Source organism: Pleurodeles waltl, chromosome 5 (genome assembly GCF_031143425.1).
Source record: "Pleurodeles waltl isolate 20211129_DDA chromosome 5, aPleWal1.hap1.20221129, whole genome shotgun sequence".
In the NCBI taxonomy this organism is placed as follows: domain Eukaryota; kingdom Metazoa; phylum Chordata; class Amphibia; order Caudata; family Salamandridae; genus Pleurodeles; species Pleurodeles waltl.
Genome location: NC_090444.1, coordinates 1,051,230,757 through 1,051,245,445, shown reverse-complemented (window position 1 = coordinate 1,051,245,445; position 14,689 = coordinate 1,051,230,757). Strand labels below are relative to the sequence as shown.

Sequence of the window (14,689 nt, the reverse complement as noted above, 5' to 3'; positions counted from 1 at the left end):
TGGTGTTGTAGCCAAGAGCGAACTCTTGACTCCGCGTGGGTCGCTTCGTTTGCCGCACTGCACGGGAATGGCTGGGAGGCATAGAGTTGGCAGTAGAGGAAGCGGTGTGGTGGGGAAGGGTCAGGCATAATTTATACAAGGTGGGCGTTCGCCCATTAGGGAGCCCGAAAAAATGGCGCAAGGCAATCTAAGAGATTTCCTTGCGCCATTTGTTTTACACTTTTAACGCCTACTCAGAGGAGGCGTTAAAAGGGGGAATTCCATTATTTATAATGGGCCCCTATGTACTCTGCAGGATTAGTCCCAAAATGATGGCGCTAATCTTGCAGAGTACATCAATAGCGTAAAAAATATAACGCTAATGCCCCTACCCTGTGCCATGGTGCGCCGTATTATTATATATATAGCTCACACATGGTGGCAGTACAGGGGCGTTAAGGGGTGCAAGGAACGTGGCGCTGCACCGGCAGAGCGACTTTCCTTAAATCTGCCCCTTTGTGTTTGTCTCGGAGCAACAGGTGGTTTATAATTTTGACACAAGTGAGGTCAATTTCAATAGAGTCCAGCAATTACAGGAAGATGGGCATAGCTTTGTCAGGGGTGAGCTTAAGAAAGCACACCCTGGGGTGGCTGAAGCATTTTTGGGGTGTGACAGCTCCTTTGGGCTTCGCAGCTCAGGAGGACGAGCCATGCCAAAGGACGTCATGAAAAATAAGACAACAGCGGAGACGCCGGTAAAGGTCTGGGCACCTTTAAAATGCCGGTCATAAGAGAGGGTTGCATCCAGAGCGATCAACCCGATTACAAGGGAGTGGCCTGGTGAATCATTTGATTTATGGTACAATCACGGCTTCAAGATCCCAGCTATCAGCCAAGGTGCTGTCTCGTTGGCTTCGGGGCTCATTTTGCATGATGAATTGATGGATTACGATGACGACCAGGAGACTAAGGATGGGGAGAATTGTGAGGGTGGGGATGAGACTTCGGGGAAGGAGATGCAGCAAAGAAATTAGGTGAGCTGTTCTAACAGAGGAAAGAGTTTTGGTGTGTTTCAGGATTTGCCCCCTTTGATGGTGCAGCGTAATCGGAAAGTCAAGACGAATAATCAGGTACCTGCAAGTGGTTTCATTCAAAAAAGGTGAGACACAGGCTGCTGTGGCTATGGGGTGTGAAGAGTTAAGCATGAAGGTAGTGTGTTTGGTGTCTGTAACAGTGGGTAATACCCTTTTGCGTTAGCATAAGGAAGTTTGGGTAGATTGAGTGGGAAAGATGATGCAAATAATGAAGCAGTTAAAGATGCAGACAATGTCCATTTGGGAGGGCTGTGAACAAAAAAGTCGGAGTCAATGATGGTAAGTCAGAGGCAAGTGGTGAGGAGGCTTCTAAGGCAGAGCCAGGTAAGGAAAAAGGAAACTCAGGTGAGGGTAGTGTAAAAAGTAAAAAGTTGCCATATATGGGGTTGTTCTTGCCTTTGGGGGCGCATCTCACCCAAGCCATGAAGGAAAACATTTGTAAAGGTGAGTTTGTTGATGTTTTAAATTATTACATAGAGAAGTGTGGGCTAAGGAAGGGTCAAAGGAGGAGGAATGGGAATTAGCTAGGAGGCCGAAAGTTCCCACTACCCTTGAGAATTGGATGTCAGTATTCTTAATCATTGCTAGCGTTTATTGTGAGAGGCATCCGGAGCGTTGTATTTCTCTATTAAAATACATGGACGTTTTTAGGTGGGCTCAAATAGACTATGGTGGTTTTGGATGTTTTAGATATAATGAAGAACTTAGAGCCCAGATGGCATTATTTCCAGATAAAGAATGGTGAGATATTTATAATGAGCTTTGGATGCAAGGGTTGTGTACTTCCAAGAATGCCTCAGCGTTACACACAGCTAGTGGTCTTCTGGTTCCTTACAAGCCCTGTCAGGGGCATCCCAACCAATCTAGGGTGGGTAGTTTCACGAGAGCTCAGTTCCCACAGAATGGATCTTGTTGGTCCTTCAACAGAGGGTCATGCACACGACTCCAGTGCAAGTTCATGCACAATTGCTCCAATTGCAGGGGCAAACATCCATTGGTGCAATGTTTTGGAGGGATGCAATGGGGATGGAAGGCTAATGCAGGTAGAGGTGGTGATAGGGGAAGGGGTCGGATACAGCAGATGGTGGGAAAAGGGCCCTTCTCCTAATAAATTTGATATTTTGTTTTATTGGTTGCAGTTTTATCCGAGGCGTGAGGAGGCCAAGTTACTGTACTAGAGTTTTCTTGAGGGTTTCAAGCTATGTTATCAAGGTCATAGAAGACAGAGAAAAAATTTGAAATCTGCAGTTGAGAATCCGGAAGTGGTGAGAAAGAAATTGAGGACGGAATTGGAGGCTGGCAGAATGGTGGGTCCATGGGATACCTGGCCGATTCATAACTTAACAATTTCACCACTGGGTGTTGTGCCTAAAACACAACAAGGTGAGTTTAGATTGATTCATCATCTATCGTGGGCTGCAGGGGAGTCAGTTAATGATTTAATTGCACATGAAGACTCCATAGTGCATTGCACATCAGTGGAAGAGGCAATTAAGTTGGTAAGGGCTTGTGGAAGGAAGGCACAAATGGCAAAGTTAGACATTCAATCTGTCTTTTGACTATTGCAGGTACATCCTGAGGATTTTTCATTGTTGGGTCTTTAATCTGAGGATTCTATATTTGTGGATATAATGTTGCCAATGGGCTGTTCTGTTTCTTGTTCCCTGTTTGAAACTTGTAGTTGTTTTTTGCAGTGGTTTTTCCAACAGAAGACTGGGCTCGGGCATGTCACGAACTACCTAGGTGACTCTTTTCTAATGGGCTTGCAGTGGTCCAATGAATGTAAAAAAGGGTTAATTGAATTTCAGAAGTGTATGGAGGAGATGGAAGTACCTTTGGCTCCGGATAAGACTGAAGGCCCTGCTATATTGAACTCAGAGAAATCAGAGGTACGGTTTCCGGTGGATTAGTTCAAAAGTTGATTTCTCTGTTGGAGGAGGCTGTTTCCACGGATAAGCTGGAGTTACAGCAGGTGCAAGCCTTATTGGGTTCTTTGAAGTTTGCGTGCCGTGTGGTGAGAGTTGGTAGAGCTCTTTGTAGGTGCCTTGGTTTTTCAGTCAAAGGTGCTGTTTTACCTCATCCCAGAATTCGGCTTAAAGAGGTCATCAATGCTGACTTCAGAATGTTGGTTTCTTTCCAGCAAAGTAATAATGGTGTTAACATGTTGACGGTTGAGGATGAATGGTTATGGCAAGTTCATATTTTTTCTGATGATTCGGGAGCCCATGGTTTGGTTTTCTGAGATGGTGATTGGACTGCTGAGTCATGGCCGGATTCTTGGAGAGAGGCACACCATAGCATTTCGTTTCTGGAGTTTTTTTCCATTTGATGGTTGCTTTAGTGTTGTGTGGTAACCTTTTAGCAAACAGGCGAGTGATTTTTAATGTGGATAGCCAAACAGTTGTTAATTTAGTCAATTCACAGAAGGCTCGAGATGAAAAAGTTTTGAAGTTGTTGCGTTTATTTTTGCTTCATTGTCTGAAATTCAATATTTTGTTTAAGGGTCAGTATGTTCCAGGTGTGAATAATGATATCACTGATGGGCTATCTCGTTCACAGTGGCAGAGATTCGGTGTACTGGTGCCGGGAGCAGATTTGCTTAAAACGGCTTTGACGGTGGACCTTTGGGAGCTGGGAATCTAAGGATGTTACAATTGATTTGTCAGTCCATTGCTCCATCTACTTTGAGGTCATATGGCAAGGCCTAGGCAGAATTTATTGAGTCTGGTGCATTGAGGAGATATGAGGGACCTTACATGTCACGGTATAGGAGGGAGGATGGAGTCTGCTTCATTATGACACATATTGACCTAGGATTGGCGGTGGTGGCTATAACAGGGAAGATGGCAGGTATTACATTTTTCGGTAAGTACTTTTGGGATTATGATACCATGGAAGGAGAAATGTGTAGGAGAATTGTTGCTGGCTGGGTGATGGAGGATGGATCCAGGTTGGATCAATGGCATCCTATTTCCATGCAAAAGCTGAGGGATATTTTGGGGGTTTTGAATTCTGCTTTTCCTGTTGGGAGGGCTGATAGTATAGATGATTCTTCTCCTGAAAAACAACTATATCATGATTGCAGGCACACCTGCAGTATGTAGACCAGGGTGGCCGAGTGGTTAAGGTGTTTGACTTAAGATCCAATGGACATGTGTCTGCGTGGGTTCGAGCCCCACTCCTGGTATATCATCTTTTCTCTCCCGTGAAACTGTTCATTTCAATTTCACGCACTTTTCAGTTGCTCCTGATTATTATTAAAATAAGAGCTACATATAAAATCTTCATATCGATTAACGTGTATTTTTCTACCCCCAAAAAAGTAAACGCCTTGTATTGTACATTTCTCTTTGAAACTTAGTAACATTTTGTTGCAGGTTGTATTACAGTATGCTTTTTCGTTTATTATAGGTGACTTATTTGTTTATGATACCTGACTTAATGCTTTCCATTTGGAGCATAAGGAATTACAAAATCTCTCTACCAGGAGTGGGGCTTGAACCCACGTGGACACATGTCCATTGGATCTTAAGTCCAACGCCTTAACCACTCGGCCATCCTGGTACCTGTGCAGGAAAGGGCAACAACATGGCACTTATTATAGATATCAAGAGTGCTCACTGTGTGACATTGAGCTTTCTATATATATATATATTTTCATATCTATATATTTTATCAGGTTACGCAAAACACATTTCAGGAATACAAGGTAATGTCATGCCTCTCCTCTATAAAACGTGCATGTACTTAATTAAAAAAAAAATACAACCATACCTATCAAACATGTTTAAGATTATCAGCGTGTAGGACGAAAAAAGGTGCGCTTTTTTCACACCGTTTTTGTCACATGTCCTATTAAATATGTCTGCAAATTGACGATAATCTTAAGAAATATCACACTAACCCCTTTTCAAGACTCAAAACTACACTTCACACAATCTAAAACACTTTGGGACAGATTTACAAGGCCCTTGCGGCCCTTAGCGCTACATTTGCAGAATTTATTTTGCCGCAAATGTGAAGATCATAGGCCACTACCATAGCAAAATATTTACAAGGTGGCGCAAGCTAGGTTTGCGCCAACTTGTTAACACTTTGCGCCACATCATGCATAATATATGCATGATGTGTGCAAAGGGGGCGTTCCCTTGTTAGAGAGTGGGCACGCTCGTTCCTCACCTGACAGGTTGCTTTTTGAGAAGGGTGTCTCTGGGGCTGGTGTTGTAGCCAAGAGCGAACTCTTGACTCCGCGTGGGTCGCTTCGTTTGCCGCACTGCACGGGAATGGCTGGGAGGCATAGAGTTGGCAGTAGAGGAAGCGGTGTGGTGGGGAAGGGTCAGGCATAATTTATACAAGGTGGGCGTTCGCCCATTAGGGAGCCCGAAAAAATGGCGCAAGGCAATCTAAGAGATTTCCTTGCGCCATTTGTTTTACACTTTTAACGCCTACTCAGAGGAGGCGTTAAAAGGGGGAATTCCATTATTTATAATGGGCCCCTATGTACTCTGCAGGATTAGTCCCAAAATGATGGCGCTAATCTTGCAGAGTACATCAATAGCGTAAAAAATATAACGCTAATGCCCCTACCCTGTGCCATGGTGCGCCGTATTATTATATATATAGCTCACACATGGTGGCAGTACAGGGGCGTTAAGGGGTGCAAGGAACGTGGCGCTGCACCGGCAGAGCGACTTTCCTTAAATCTGCCCCTTTGTGTTTGTCTCGGAGCAACAGGTGGTTTATAATTTTGACACAAGTGAGGTCAATTTCAATAGAGTCCAGCAATTACAGGAAGATGGGCATAGCTTTGTCAGGGGTGAGCTTAAGAAAGCACACCCTGGGGTGGCTGAAGCATTTTTGGGGTGTGACAGCTCCTTTGGGCTTCGCAGCTCAGGAGGACGAGCCATGCCAAAGGACGTCATGAAAAATAAGACAACAGCGGAGACGCCGGTAAAGGTCTGGGCACCTTTAAAATGCCGGTCATAAGAGAGGGTTGCATCCAGAGCGATCAACCCGATTACAAGGGAGTGGCCTGGTGAATCATTTGATTTATGGTACAATCACGGCTTCAAGATCCCAGCTATCAGCCAAGGTGCTGTCTCGTTGGCTTCGGGGCTCATTTTGCATGATGAATTGATGGATTACGATGACGACCAGGAGACTAAGGATGGGGAGAATTGTGAGGGTGGGGATGAGACTTCGGGGAAGGAGATGCAGCAAAGAAATTAGGTGAGCTGTTCTAACAGAGGAAAGAGTTTTGGTGTGTTTCAGGATTTGCCCCCTTTGATGGTGCAGCGTAATCGGAAAGTCAAGACGAATAATCAGGTACCTGCAAGTGGTTTCATTCAAAAAAGGTGAGACACAGGCTGCTGTGGCTATGGGGTGTGAAGAGTTAAGCATGAAGGTAGTGTGTTTGGTGTCTGTAACAGTGGGTAATACCCTTTTGCGTTAGCATAAGGAAGTTTGGGTAGATTGAGTGGGAAAGATGATGCAAATAATGAAGCAGTTAAAGATGCAGACAATGTCCATTTGGGAGGGCTGTGAACAAAAAAGTCGGAGTCAATGATGGTAAGTCAGAGGCAAGTGGTGAGGAGGCTTCTAAGGCAGAGCCAGGTAAGGAAAAAGGAAACTCAGGTGAGGGTAGTGTAAAAAGTAAAAAGTTGCCATATATGGGGTTGTTCTTGCCTTTGGGGGCGCATCTCACCCAAGCCATGAAGGAAAACATTTGTAAAGGTGAGTTTGTTGATGTTTTAAATTATTACATAGAGAAGTGTGGGCTAAGGAAGGGTCAAAGGAGGAGGAATGGGAATTAGCTAGGAGGCCGAAAGTTCCCACTACCCTTGAGAATTGGATGTCAGTATTCTTAATCATTGCTAGCGTTTATTGTGAGAGGCATCCGGAGCGTTGTATTTCTCTATTAAAATACATGGACGTTTTTAGGTGGGCTCAAATAGACTATGGTGGTTTTGGATGTTTTAGATATAATGAAGAACTTAGAGCCCAGATGGCATTATTTCCAGATAAAGAATGGTGAGATATTTATAATGAGCTTTGGATGCAAGGGTTGTGTACTTCCAAGAATGCCTCAGCGTTACACACAGCTAGTGGTCTTCTGGTTCCTTACAAGCCCTGTCAGGGGCATCCCAACCAATCTAGGGTGGGTAGTTTCACGAGAGCTCAGTTCCCACAGAATGGATCTTGTTGGTCCTTCAACAGAGGGTCATGCACACGACTCCAGTGCAAGTTCATGCACAATTGCTCCAATTGCAGGGGCAAACATCCATTGGTGCAATGTTTTGGAGGGATGCAATGGGGATGGAAGGCTAATGCAGGTAGAGGTGGTGATAGGGGAAGGGGTCGGATACAGCAGATGGTGGGAAAAGGGCCCTTCTCCTAATAAATTTGATATTTTGTTTTATTGGTTGCAGTTTTATCCGAGGCGTGAGGAGGCCAAGTTACTGTACTAGAGTTTTCTTGAGGGTTTCAAGCTATGTTATCAAGGTCATAGAAGACAGAGAAAAAATTTGAAATCTGCAGTTGAGAATCCGGAAGTGGTGAGAAAGAAATTGAGGACGGAATTGGAGGCTGGCAGAATGGTGGGTCCATGGGATACCTGGCCGATTCATAACTTAACAATTTCACCACTGGGTGTTGTGCCTAAAACACAACAAGGTGAGTTTAGATTGATTCATCATCTATCGTGGGCTGCAGGGGAGTCAGTTAATGATTTAATTGCACATGAAGACTCCATAGTGCATTGCACATCAGTGGAAGAGGCAATTAAGTTGGTAAGGGCTTGTGGAAGGAAGGCACAAATGGCAAAGTTAGACATTCAATCTGTCTTTTGACTATTGCAGGTACATCCTGAGGATTTTTCATTGTTGGGTCTTTAATCTGAGGATTCTATATTTGTGGATATAATGTTGCCAATGGGCTGTTCTGTTTCTTGTTCCCTGTTTGAAACTTGTAGTTGTTTTTTGCAGTGGTTTTTCCAACAGAAGACTGGGCTCGGGCATGTCACGAACTACCTAGGTGACTCTTTTCTAATGGGCTTGCAGTGGTCCAATGAATGTAAAAAAGGGTTAATTGAATTTCAGAAGTGTATGGAGGAGATGGAAGTACCTTTGGCTCCGGATAAGACTGAAGGCCCTGCTATATTGAACTCAGAGAAATCAGAGGTACGGTTTCCGGTGGATTAGTTCAAAAGTTGATTTCTCTGTTGGAGGAGGCTGTTTCCACGGATAAGCTGGAGTTACAGCAGGTGCAAGCCTTATTGGGTTCTTTGAAGTTTGCGTGCCGTGTGGTGAGAGTTGGTAGAGCTCTTTGTAGGTGCCTTGGTTTTTCAGTCAAAGGTGCTGTTTTACCTCATCCCAGAATTCGGCTTAAAGAGGTCATCAATGCTGACTTCAGAATGTTGGTTTCTTTCCAGCAAAGTAATAATGGTGTTAACATGTTGACGGTTGAGGATGAATGGTTATGGCAAGTTCATATTTTTTCTGATGATTCGGGAGCCCATGGTTTGGTTTTCTGAGATGGTGATTGGACTGCTGAGTCATGGCCGGATTCTTGGAGAGAGGCACACCATAGCATTTCGTTTCTGGAGTTTTTTTCCATTTGATGGTTGCTTTAGTGTTGTGTGGTAACCTTTTAGCAAACAGGCGAGTGATTTTTAATGTGGATAGCCAAACAGTTGTTAATTTAGTCAATTCACAGAAGGCTCGAGATGAAAAAGTTTTGAAGTTGTTGCGTTTATTTTTGCTTCATTGTCTGAAATTCAATATTTTGTTTAAGGGTCAGTATGTTCCAGGTGTGAATAATGATATCACTGATGGGCTATCTCGTTCACAGTGGCAGAGATTCGGTGTACTGGTGCCGGGAGCAGATTTGCTTAAAACGGCTTTGACGGTGGACCTTTGGGAGCTGGGAATCTAAGGATGTTACAATTGATTTGTCAGTCCATTGCTCCATCTACTTTGAGGTCATATGGCAAGGCCTAGGCAGAATTTATTGAGTCTGGTGCATTGAGGAGATATGAGGGACCTTACATGTCACGGTATAGGAGGGAGGATGGAGTCTGCTTCATTATGACACATATTGACCTAGGATTGGCGGTGGTGGCTATAACAGGGAAGATGGCAGGTATTACATTTTTCGGTAAGTACTTTTGGGATTATGATACCATGGAAGGAGAAATGTGTAGGAGAATTGTTGCTGGCTGGGTGATGGAGGATGGATCCAGGTTGGATCAATGGCATCCTATTTCCATGCAAAAGCTGAGGGATATTTTGGGGGTTTTGAATTCTGCTTTTCCTGTTGGGAGGGCTGATAGTATAGATGATTCTTCTCCTGAAAAACAACTATATCATGATTGCAGGCACACCTGCAGTATGTAGACCAGGGTGGCCGAGTGGTTAAGGTGTTTGACTTAAGATCCAATGGACATGTGTCTGCGTGGGTTCGAGCCCCACTCCTGGTATATCATCTTTTCTCTCCCGTGAAACTGTTCATTTCAATTTCACGCACTTTTCAGTTGCTCCTGATTATTATTAAAATAAGAGCTACATATAAAATCTTCATATCGATTAACGTGTATTTTTCTACCCCCAAAAAAGTAAACGCCTTGTATTGTACATTTCTCTTTGAAACTTAGTAACATTTTGTTGCAGGTTGTATTACAGTATGCTTTTTCGTTTATTATAGGTGACTTATTTGTTTATGATACCTGACTTAATGCTTTCCATTTGGAGCATAAGGAATTACAAAATCTCTCTACCAGGAGTGGGGCTTGAACCCACGTGGACACATGTCCATTGGATCTTAAGTCCAACGCCTTAACCACTCGGCCATCCTGGTACCTGTGCAGGAAAGGGCAACAACATGGCACTTATTATAGATATCAAGAGTGCTCACTGTGTGACATTGAGCTTTCTATATATATATATATTTTCATATCTATATATTTTATCAGGTTACGCAAAACACATTTCAGGAATACAAGGTAATGTCATGCCTCTCCTCTATAAAACGTGCATGTACTTAATTAAAAAAAAAATACAACCATACCTATCAAACATGTTTAAGATTATCAGCGTGTAGGACGAAAAAAGGTGCGCTTTTTTCACACCGTTTTTGTCACATGTCCTATTAAATATGTCTGCAAATTGACGATAATCTTAAGAAATATCACACTAACCCCTTTTCAAGACTCAAAACTACACTTCACACAATCTAAAACACTTTGGGACAGATTTACAAGGCCCTTGCGGCCCTTAGCGCTACATTTGCAGAATTTATTTTGCCGCAAATGTGAAGATCATAGGCCACTACCATAGCAAAATATTTACAAGGTGGCGCAAGCTAGGTTTGCGCCAACTTGTTAACACTTTGCGCCACATCATGCATAATATATGCATGATGTGTGCAAAGGGGGCGTTCCCTTGTTAGAGAGTGGGCACGCTCGTTCCTCACCTGACAGGTTGCTTTTTGAGAAGGGTGTCTCTGGGGCTGGTGTTGTAGCCAAGAGCGAACTCTTGACTCCGCGTGGGTCGCTTCGTTTGCCGCACTGCACGGGAATGGCTGGGAGGCATAGAGTTGGCAGTAGAGGAAGCGGTGTGGTGGGGAAGGGTCAGGCATAATTTATACAAGGTGGGCGTTCGCCCATTAGGGAGCCCGAAAAAATGGCGCAAGGCAATCTAAGAGATTTCCTTGCGCCATTTGTTTTACACTTTTAACGCCTACTCAGAGGAGGCGTTAAAAGGGGGAATTCCATTATTTATAATGGGCCCCTATGTACTCTGCAGGATTAGTCCCAAAATGATGGCGCTAATCTTGCAGAGTACATCAATAGCGTAAAAAATATAACGCTAATGCCCCTACCCTGTGCCATGGTGCGCCGTATTATTATATATATAGCTCACACATGGTGGCAGTACAGGGGCGTTAAGGGGTGCAAGGAACGTGGCGCTGCACCGGCAGAGCGACTTTCCTTAAATCTGCCCCTTTGTGTTTGTCTCGGAGCAACAGGTGGTTTATAATTTTGACACAAGTGAGGTCAATTTCAATAGAGTCCAGCAATTACAGGAAGATGGGCATAGCTTTGTCAGGGGTGAGCTTAAGAAAGCACACCCTGGGGTGGCTGAAGCATTTTTGGGGTGTGACAGCTCCTTTGGGCTTCGCAGCTCAGGAGGACGAGCCATGCCAAAGGACGTCATGAAAAATAAGACAACAGCGGAGACGCCGGTAAAGGTCTGGGCACCTTTAAAATGCCGGTCATAAGAGAGGGTTGCATCCAGAGCGATCAACCCGATTACAAGGGAGTGGCCTGGTGAATCATTTGATTTATGGTACAATCACGGCTTCAAGATCCCAGCTATCAGCCAAGGTGCTGTCTCGTTGGCTTCGGGGCTCATTTTGCATGATGAATTGATGGATTACGATGACGACCAGGAGACTAAGGATGGGGAGAATTGTGAGGGTGGGGATGAGACTTCGGGGAAGGAGATGCAGCAAAGAAATTAGGTGAGCTGTTCTAACAGAGGAAAGAGTTTTGGTGTGTTTCAGGATTTGCCCCCTTTGATGGTGCAGCGTAATCGGAAAGTCAAGACGAATAATCAGGTACCTGCAAGTGGTTTCATTCAAAAAAGGTGAGACACAGGCTGCTGTGGCTATGGGGTGTGAAGAGTTAAGCATGAAGGTAGTGTGTTTGGTGTCTGTAACAGTGGGTAATACCCTTTTGCGTTAGCATAAGGAAGTTTGGGTAGATTGAGTGGGAAAGATGATGCAAATAATGAAGCAGTTAAAGATGCAGACAATGTCCATTTGGGAGGGCTGTGAACAAAAAAGTCGGAGTCAATGATGGTAAGTCAGAGGCAAGTGGTGAGGAGGCTTCTAAGGCAGAGCCAGGTAAGGAAAAAGGAAACTCAGGTGAGGGTAGTGTAAAAAGTAAAAAGTTGCCATATATGGGGTTGTTCTTGCCTTTGGGGGCGCATCTCACCCAAGCCATGAAGGAAAACATTTGTAAAGGTGAGTTTGTTGATGTTTTAAATTATTACATAGAGAAGTGTGGGCTAAGGAAGGGTCAAAGGAGGAGGAATGGGAATTAGCTAGGAGGCCGAAAGTTCCCACTACCCTTGAGAATTGGATGTCAGTATTCTTAATCATTGCTAGCGTTTATTGTGAGAGGCATCCGGAGCGTTGTATTTCTCTATTAAAATACATGGACGTTTTTAGGTGGGCTCAAATAGACTATGGTGGTTTTGGATGTTTTAGATATAATGAAGAACTTAGAGCCCAGATGGCATTATTTCCAGATAAAGAATGGTGAGATATTTATAATGAGCTTTGGATGCAAGGGTTGTGTACTTCCAAGAATGCCTCAGCGTTACACACAGCTAGTGGTCTTCTGGTTCCTTACAAGCCCTGTCAGGGGCATCCCAACCAATCTAGGGTGGGTAGTTTCACGAGAGCTCAGTTCCCACAGAATGGATCTTGTTGGTCCTTCAACAGAGGGTCATGCACACGACTCCAGTGCAAGTTCATGCACAATTGCTCCAATTGCAGGGGCAAACATCCATTGGTGCAATGTTTTGGAGGGATGCAATGGGGATGGAAGGCTAATGCAGGTAGAGGTGGTGATAGGGGAAGGGGTCGGATACAGCAGATGGTGGGAAAAGGGCCCTTCTCCTAATAAATTTGATATTTTGTTTTATTGGTTGCAGTTTTATCCGAGGCGTGAGGAGGCCAAGTTACTGTACTAGAGTTTTCTTGAGGGTTTCAAGCTATGTTATCAAGGTCATAGAAGACAGAGAAAAAATTTGAAATCTGCAGTTGAGAATCCGGAAGTGGTGAGAAAGAAATTGAGGACGGAATTGGAGGCTGGCAGAATGGTGGGTCCATGGGATACCTGGCCGATTCATAACTTAACAATTTCACCACTGGGTGTTGTGCCTAAAACACAACAAGGTGAGTTTAGATTGATTCATCATCTATCGTGGGCTGCAGGGGAGTCAGTTAATGATTTAATTGCACATGAAGACTCCATAGTGCATTGCACATCAGTGGAAGAGGCAATTAAGTTGGTAAGGGCTTGTGGAAGGAAGGCACAAATGGCAAAGTTAGACATTCAATCTGTCTTTTGACTATTGCAGGTACATCCTGAGGATTTTTCATTGTTGGGTCTTTAATCTGAGGATTCTATATTTGTGGATATAATGTTGCCAATGGGCTGTTCTGTTTCTTGTTCCCTGTTTGAAACTTGTAGTTGTTTTTTGCAGTGGTTTTTCCAACAGAAGACTGGGCTCGGGCATGTCACGAACTACCTAGGTGACTCTTTTCTAATGGGCTTGCAGTGGTCCAATGAATGTAAAAAAGGGTTAATTGAATTTCAGAAGTGTATGGAGGAGATGGAAGTACCTTTGGCTCCGGATAAGACTGAAGGCCCTGCTATATTGAACTCAGAGAAATCAGAGGTACGGTTTCCGGTGGATTAGTTCAAAAGTTGATTTCTCTGTTGGAGGAGGCTGTTTCCACGGATAAGCTGGAGTTACAGCAGGTGCAAGCCTTATTGGGTTCTTTGAAGTTTGCGTGCCGTGTGGTGAGAGTTGGTAGAGCTCTTTGTAGGTGCCTTGGTTTTTCAGTCAAAGGTGCTGTTTTACCTCATCCCAGAATTCGGCTTAAAGAGGTCATCAATGCTGACTTCAGAATGTTGGTTTCTTTCCAGCAAAGTAATAATGGTGTTAACATGTTGACGGTTGAGGATGAATGGTTATGGCAAGTTCATATTTTTTCTGATGATTCGGGAGCCCATGGTTTGGTTTTCTGAGATGGTGATTGGACTGCTGAGTCATGGCCGGATTCTTGGAGAGAGGCACACCATAGCATTTCGTTTCTGGAGTTTTTTTCCATTTGATGGTTGCTTTAGTGTTGTGTGGTAACCTTTTAGCAAACAGGCGAGTGATTTTTAATGTGGATAGCCAAACAGTTGTTAATTTAGTCAATTCACAGAAGGCTCGAGATGAAAAAGTTTTGAAGTTGTTGCGTTTATTTTTGCTTCATTGTCTGAAATTCAATATTTTGTTTAAGGGTCAGTATGTTCCAGGTGTGAATAATGATATCACTGATGGGCTATCTCGTTCACAGTGGCAGAGATTCGGTGTACTGGTGCCGGGAGCAGATTTGCTTAAAACGGCTTTGACGGTGGACCTTTGGGAGCTGGGAATCTAAGGATGTTACAATTGATTTGTCAGTCCATTGCTCCATCTACTTTGAGGTCATATGGCAAGGCCTAGGCAGAATTTATTGAGTCTGGTGCATTGAGGAGATATGAGGGACCTTACATGTCACGGTATAGGAGGGAGGATGGAGTCTGCTTCATTATGACACATATTGACCTAGGATTGGCGGTGGTGGCTATAACAGGGAAGATGGCAGGTATTACATTTTTCGGTAAGTACTTTTGGGATTATGATACCATGGAAGGAGAAATGTGTAGGAGAATTGTTGCTGGCTGGGTGATGGAGGATGGATCCAGGTTGGATCAATGGCATCCTATTTCCATGCAAAAGCTGAGGGATATTTTGGGGGTTTTGAATTCTGCTTTTCCTGTTGGGAGGGCTGAT

The 14,689-nt window shown here is 43.9% G+C and overlaps 4 non-coding genes across 4 annotated transcripts; 2 read left to right on the top strand and 2 right to left on the bottom strand.

Annotated features, from left to right (window-relative positions):
• The first annotated feature begins 4,177 nt into the window (after positions 1 to 4,177).
• Positions 4,178 to 4,260, top strand: TRNAL-UAA (transfer RNA leucine (anticodon UAA)). Its single transcript has one exon. It is a non-coding gene; the product is annotated as a tRNA-Leu (tRNA).
• Positions 4,261 to 4,554: 294 nt separating this feature from the next.
• TRNAL-UAA (transfer RNA leucine (anticodon UAA)) lies at positions 4,555 to 4,637 on the bottom strand. The gene has a single exon. It is a non-coding gene; the product is annotated as a tRNA-Leu (tRNA).
• Positions 4,638 to 9,466: 4,829 nt separating this feature from the next.
• Positions 9,467 to 9,549, top strand: TRNAL-UAA (transfer RNA leucine (anticodon UAA)). The gene has a single exon. It is a non-coding gene; the product is annotated as a tRNA-Leu (tRNA).
• Positions 9,550 to 9,843: 294 nt separating this feature from the next.
• TRNAL-UAA (transfer RNA leucine (anticodon UAA)) lies at positions 9,844 to 9,926 on the bottom strand. Its single transcript has one exon. It is a non-coding gene; the product is annotated as a tRNA-Leu (tRNA).
• Positions 9,927 to 14,689: the final 4,763 nt, after the last annotated feature.